Source organism: Cololabis saira, chromosome 1 (assembly GCF_033807715.1).
Source record: "Cololabis saira isolate AMF1-May2022 chromosome 1, fColSai1.1, whole genome shotgun sequence".
Lineage (NCBI taxonomy): Eukaryota > Metazoa > Chordata > Actinopteri > Beloniformes > Belonidae > Cololabis > Cololabis saira.
Genome location: NC_084587.1, coordinates 43,549,496 through 43,557,060, shown reverse-complemented (window position 1 = coordinate 43,557,060; position 7,565 = coordinate 43,549,496).

The window sequence follows — 7,565 nt, the reverse complement described above, 5'->3', positions numbered from 1 at the left end:
AGAAACGGTCTATTATGAAGGTTAATAAAAAATATTTTGTAATGAAAAAACTGTGGTATGTCTGTTCTGTGTGTCTCGCCCCCGGCTTTGCCGATCTCCCCTTCAGGATTCATTTCCCATTCGGTGCACGCACATGATTGATGCCTTGTTCACCCATCAACTGCTGTTGGATTCTCCTGACAGTTCCAGTTATTTGGTTTATTTTTCTGTTGACCATTGGCAACAGCTCTGCGATGCACTACTTAGAATCTTGGACAGGTTTTGGGGTTGTTCATACATAAGGATGTTGTCCTGACTCCTGACCAACGACCTCCAACAGGCAGGCTAGTGACCTCTGTCATCGGCAAATCGGTCCCAGAATCATCAACTCTGAAAGAGCCTTGAAGTAGGATAAGCAATTTCTGGATGACGTCATGCCTGTTGATATTTAATTGAAATAACAAAATATGAATAATGCTATTCCCTTCCCCAATGTCATGGATTTCGAGCATGCCCAATTCTGTCAGTAGCTGGATCAATGTTTGCGGTGGTCTGGGGGTCAGTGGACCATATAACTCCAGTTCTTAGATCTTTATACTGGCTTCCTGTCTGTCACACAATATATGTTAAAATCCTGCTGCTGGTTTATAAATCTCTGAATGGTCTCGGACCAAAACACACTCTGATCTCCTGGTCCATTATGACCCAACCAGAACCCTCAGGTCGTCGGGGTCACGCTTACTTTCTGTAAGTAAGAACCAAACACAGTGAGGCAGCATTCATGATTTTATGCTCCTCACCTGTGGAACAAACTCCCAGAATACATCAGGGCTGTTGAAACTCTCCTTTGCTTTAAGTCAAATTGAACAGGTCTCCTCCTTAACCTGAGGAATGAGCAGGCCGCATCTTTTCACCAGACAGGGTGGGGTTTCTCTGGCCGGACGTAGCGCGTGGAAGGATCACGTTATTCCGGCCAGATCCTCCCCACCCCATCTGGCTCCCTGGTTGGCCAGAGGGGGCACGTATAGCCCAGGACTGTGTGCATGTTTTTGTGAGGGTAGCTCACATTAGCTACCCAGGGGAACACGGGGGAAACTCCACACAGACAGGCCCTTTCACCAACCCCACCCATGGTGTGGGCACTGAAGTCATGGGGGTTCTTGAACCCAGGACCTTCTAGCTGTGAGACGGCTGCACTACCAGCTGCGGCACCGTGCCCCTGTCATCAGCATGTTCAATCAAATTTAGGGGAGGTTGGCGCATTATGGAAATATCGAAACTGCAAAAAAGTAAAAGCTTCTCTGCAAAAAAAGTTCTATATCTTACCAATATTTTACAGACTTTGGGCCTCGTGTTTCAAATTTGAAAAAATAAATGCTTTTCAGAATATTTGTATTTCCCAGATAATACATTTGAGCAGCCACTTCCCTGCGAGGAGTTGAAATGTCACCTTCATGAAGAACATGCTCAGATTGAGATTCTCTGCCACCCTTTTAATCACAGAGTCTCACGGTGCTGCGGTGGAGTCTGCCAGGGGTTGTGCGTTTGAGCGTGAGTGTGCCCCTGTGTGTTTATCAAGAGGACAGAGGTTCCTTCAACAGAACTCCACTTCCATCGTCTTCCCGCTGCAAATTCAAATGAGACATTTTCTCTCGTCGCCTTTCGGCCAAAAGAGTGTCCCAGCTTATTAATAAGCTGAGACATGTTGCTGAGAGGTTATGGAAGATATTTCTAATACCGGGAAGAAATTGGGTATTGTCCAAAAGGCTACGAGGGCCTCTGATGTGGGGAAGAAGAGATGAGGCGGCTGGCCTACACAGTGGATTGAGGACAGGAAAGGTTCATCAAACACTGGTCCCAGGGCCTTCTCCGACCTGACAGCGGACAAATGACTTATTCATTTTTGAATGGGTTTAAAGCTGCGATATCTAACAATCACTCTCCAGAATATTCTTTTAAAAATCAACAGAAGCCTTACTAAACACCATATTGTGCCACAGAAAACATGTCAGTTTAAACAGACGGCTCTGCTGTGTTGATACAGGCCCACTGAAAATAGTCTGTTTATGCATTCCCTCAACTGACCACTGGGGGTTGGTTCCAAAAATGAGTCGCCCTCTACTGACCTCCATGTTAAAAAATGTCCCCCAGCTGCACCAGCAGATGTAGTTACCTGCTCCGCCTTCACTTCTGTGGAAGATTCCCACCTGCCCACTCCCCACCTGCAAACTCCACCTGTCTCTGGACGCCTGGAATTCAAGTGGGAATAAATTTAGTCTGTTTCCGTTTTATCACCGTTATAAAAACCCCATACCGTAACTGAATCTCTGTCTGACAGAAATCACCTGTGCTCCTGCAACCATCCACCTCCTGAACTCATCAGCCCCATTCCATCAGCTTCTGAAAACAAACCTTTTTTACCTTTTGAGCCTCACTGTGGTCCGAGTCTGCTCCCTTGGGCCCATTACCTTGCCCAAACTTCATATCAGAAATAAACCTAAGGGCAGGGTATGGGCCAACATCACTGCTGGAAAGTGAATCCTTTGGAGCAATGGGAGAATGTTCTAAACCTTTAACAAAATACCGCATGCACAGTTCAAGGAAGTAACTACTGTTTCTTATGAATTATTCTACCAAATCCCAAGCTCTCTGAAGCACAGACAACCTGCTGTCCGTGTGTGCAAATCTATTCATTTACACATATTTGTCCTTTTCTTTCATGTCCTAAACAAATCAGACCGCTGCTCAGTTTTTTCCTCTCATCCATTTTCAAATAAACAACTCTCGTTTTAAATGTGATTATGCCACAGCTTTGAAGACCAGCAGATTGGGCGACCAAGTTACGCTCACATTGTAAATGTCTGATCCCAAAGTCAGCTACAAGGGCAGAAGGCAAATAGACTGCCTCACCACTACCAGATAAAAAAATAAAAACAAACTGAAATCAAAGTGATTAGAACAAAAAGATGCAGAAAAGGAGTCGACATGAGGGTTCCTATCCATTGATGGATAAGGCAGTTAGACAGTGAGGAGAGAAGATGACGATGTTCAAGGTGGTTCTGAATTTGCTTCTTGAAGGCAGAACTGAGGATGAAATGGCAATGTTACTTCTAGACTGGTAGGTGCTGTCATTGATATGTGCTTGGGGGAGGGACTTTGTACCTTGTTGTCCGAGCCCGACCTCTCTAGTGATATGCTGCCCCCGTTTGTTCATGGGGGGTATGGTTACATAGTGTGCCTTTACAGCTGTGAAAGTGCTTGCCGTCAATTCAAGCTGCTTCCACCCATTTTCCTCCATCTAATTTCTTCTCCTACCTTCCTCTTCTCACTGCTTTCCTTCTCTCCCTTCTTTCTATTTTGTGCCTCTTTCCATTCTTATCACAAGGTAACAGAGTGGTTTCGCAGCACAACTCTGCAATAGGCCACGAGTCACTCATTCCCTTTCTCAGTGCGATAGTTGCTTCTTAATCTCTTAACTCTCACATTCTCTAATTTGCACGTGAGTAAAAGACATTGGAAAGCATCACCACTTGCTGATGCTGTTCTCACTTTCACTGCAGATCGTTATCACCCTGCCTCAGCATGATGGTGGCTTTGTTGTGCGTTCCACAAAGACGTGATTGAAAAGCCGCTCTGTGAAGTATAATGCCCCTAAATGACCACCTTCATTCATGTATTCAGAAATCTGGTAATCCAGAGCCACTTTTACTGAGAACCCCATTGTTTCTCAGACCATCAATGCACAAAAACAATGTGCATGTCTTCAGGCAAATATAGATGTGTTATTAGAGTAGCTGAAGTGTGATTTACACCTCTATGTAGCAACTATGCTGAGAGCTATGTCATTGTTGGCATTTGTTGTTGGGCCAAAATAAGTACCAAAATAAGATCAAAATGAAGGATTTCAAAGATGAATTTAAGAGGACTCAATGGCTGGGACTAAACTGAGATACAATTCTCTGCTTTATTACCATTTTTCTTCTGTGGTTTTGGGGGGTTTGCTTTATTAATCTACTGGGTTGTTCCTGGTAAGTCTTGATTTTCCTCTGTTTCCCTTATTAAGATGTTGCTCTTTTGATTATAAGATTTTTGTGAGTTAACTGGTTTGTGTGTTATTTTCTTGTGTGTTGGTTTAACCCTGATTTATGTTTATATGTCAAGTTAATGGCATTGCAGGGCAGAGCCTTTCCGTCGCCCTGCACCCCCCCTCTGGAGACCCTCTGCATCATCTGACGTGCACATCTGACAGTCTCCTCGCACAACTTCTCTTTCGTTTACAACGCAACATTTGCAATAAAAACATTTTCAAACATTTTACACACTCATCCGTTTCAACTCCTTCTCATAAACCAACAAAACTGGAAAGTAAAGTTGGTGTTGAATTGCATCGCAACACTTTGTGACACAAAGAGAATGTTGAAATGGCGTTGAGTCGACAGCGCTCCCTTTCTACAAGTTCAGGGAGCAGCATATACCAGGCTTTAGGTTCAGCTACCCTGTCGTTGCCAGCTGCATGTCCTCACAGCGTATCTGTATATAGTTTTATATAGTTTTTTGTATGTGCAAGTATCTCGGGATCTTGTTCACAAGTGAGGGGACGATGGAGCGTGAGATTGACAGACGGATCGGTGCAGCGTCCGCAGTTATGCGGTCGATGTACCGGACCGTCGTGGTGAAGAGGGAGCTGAGTCGAAAGGCGAAGCTCTCGATTTACCGGTCAATCTACGCACCTACCCTCACCTATGGTCATGAACTTTGGGTAGTGACCGAAAGGACAAGATCGCGGATACAAGCGGCCGAGATGAGTTTCCTCCGCAGGGTGGCTGGACGCTCCCTTAGAGATGAGTTTCCTCCGCAGGGTGGCTGGACGCTCCCTTAGAGATAGGGTTAGGAGTTCGGTCACCCGGGAGGAGCTCGGAGTCGAGCCGCTGCTCCTTCACGTTGAGAGGAGTCAGCTGAGGTGGCTTGGGCATCTGTACAGGATCCTCCTGGACGCCTCCCTAGGGAGGTGTTCCAGGCATGTCCCTCCTCCCTAGGGAGGTGTTCCGGGCATGTCCCACCGGGAGGAGACCCCGGGGAAGACCCAGGACACGCTGGAGAGACTATGTCTCTCGGCTGGCCTGGGAACGCCTCGGACTCCCCCCGGAAGAGCTGGAGGAAGAGCTGGAGGACGTGTCTGAGGTGAAGGAAGTCTGGGCATCTCTGTTGAGGCTGCTGCCCCCGCGATCCGGGAACGGATAAAGCGGAAGAAGATGAGATGAGAGATGAGAGATAGTTTTTTTGTCTTTAAGAGAGCTGAAGTGTTGTGCTTGTCTTCTTAGAGGGACCAGGAGGTAATGATGAGGTCGCTTCTCTAAGGTGAGTTCATCTGCCTGAGATTCTGTGGATTCTATCTGTCACCCCAGAAGATATTTATACAAAACCAGAATCAAAGGAGATATGCAGTGTTAAACTAATTCGGATGGAGATTATGACAGAAGATAGTGCAGCTATCAAAGCAAGGTTCTTGAAATGCTTTGATACTGACCGTAGGTTGACGTAATTGGTCGCTTATCAGCAACAAGGTTAGGAAACTTGTGCTGTTGAGAAAAGAAAGTGAAAAGAATGTGTCTGAGTACAAATTCAGTCTTAACTTGGGGGCCCTGAATTCCTAAACCCTATAAATCCTGTAGTGATGGGACAAAAAAAAGTAACTTCATTAACATTCAGTGTAATATCCTACTGTACCCAACATCAATGTTGAGGTTTTGTCTTGCAGGTTTTTTTTCTCAGAGTAAACCCACTGTTGTTGCACTTTGCTTCCATTTACAGACTCTACGTAGACCATAATTAGCACACTCACTGAGCACAGTGATGTTGTCTTGTTCATTTTCAACACGAAAAAGCTTCTCTGTAACATGTTATTTTCAGCCACAACTCGTAAAGTGGTAGAGCATGAACTCTCAACATGTTGTCAACACATTTACACCCGTGATATGGTTGTTTCATGCAGGGAACATGCACACGTGTGTGCATTTTACACATTTTATGCATCAATTTCTCACCTCAGGAATTTAGCAGGAATGTGTGAAAGCAAAAGCCATATTTCTCTCAACGTGATTACAGATCTTTCACTTAGAGAGAACAAGCGACAAGCTGTGGACAGACTGGGAAGTCAAGAGAGGGAATAAAGCTAACAGAGAGAAAAGGAGTGAAACCAGAGACTTCTGTGAAGTCAATGACGGCTGTGCCTCTGCTTCAGCGCTTCTCAATTTATTCAGAAACTGACACTTTTGATATTTCTAAATCATTTATTCTGCATGGCATTATGGACCACTCTCTCTTTTTACAGTGTACATGATTTGACAGAGTACTGAGTGGAAGCACAGTCCTGTGCTTGCCTTTGAAGACATTTTAAGTGGGATCTTCACTCAGTATTGATTTTTCTCACTTTGACAAGTCTTTTTTCGAATCTCAGACACTCTCTGTAATGGGCATTGGTCCTTTTCTTTCTTCAGTAATGTGGTTACTGCCTTATTTGTTCTTCAGTCTTTGGATCTGTTTTGTTTGACACTAAAACTTAGCAAGTATTTAGCTGACAGTTGGAAAATATGCCTAAAAAATGTTAATAAAGCTGAAGTGATGCACAAAGTTCCATCACCTCCTTGTGAAATGCAGATCTGAGATGAATCACTGGATATAACTTCATCTAGCCATCCACAGCCCAAGACTGCTTGCTTTAAAGTCCATTCTGATTTAATTTAGGTTTCTTTGAGCAGGAGTTGTTGGTAAAAACAACGAGGCTAGAACTACACCAGGTCCGACCTCCTCCTCGGCCCCGTCAGCCACAGTGTCTCCATTACAGTGATGGACCTGGATCCACTGGCCCAGAAAACTACCACTCCATATCACTTGGTGGCAGTAATGTAAAGTAAAATCACTTTTACTGTTTGCCCACTGCAAATAAATAGAGGAACACACACATGCAACAAAGAAGATGAAAAAGAAGAATTTGAACAACTAGCTCAACACGGCAGGAACTTACATGATCGTTGCATTTTTATTTGATTAAATCTGAGTTTACATACACGGTGATGGTTAAAATAAATAAAAAGAGATTTGAACTACAATGAGACATTGAGAGGGATAAAGAATGTTCCCCTCCATCTACGTCGTAATTAATGAGCACGGGCTCAACACCATGCTCCGTCCCAAACAAAAAAGAGATTTCAGATTATGAATTTTTACTGAACGAAAGTAATTCGACCTGGGGCGGGGGGACCATGGGAGGGACTGATAGCCAGGCCCAGGTATGGGCTCGCCGTGCTGCCTGGGAGGGGAGACTGCTGGGCTGTGCCGGGCTTCCAGGGTGGAGATGATGGGAGTGGGGAGAGAATGATTGTCCATGTCTTTATGAGTGTATGTTAGACTACGTTCACACTGCAGGCCTTAATGCTCAATTCCGATTTTTTCCCATATCCGATTTTTTTGTGTGGCTGTTCACATTATCTTTTAAAATGTGTCCTATATCAGACTCGAGTGTGAACGCATCGTGGCCCTGAACTGACCCGCATACGCAGAGGAACAATAACAAAGACGTCACACGC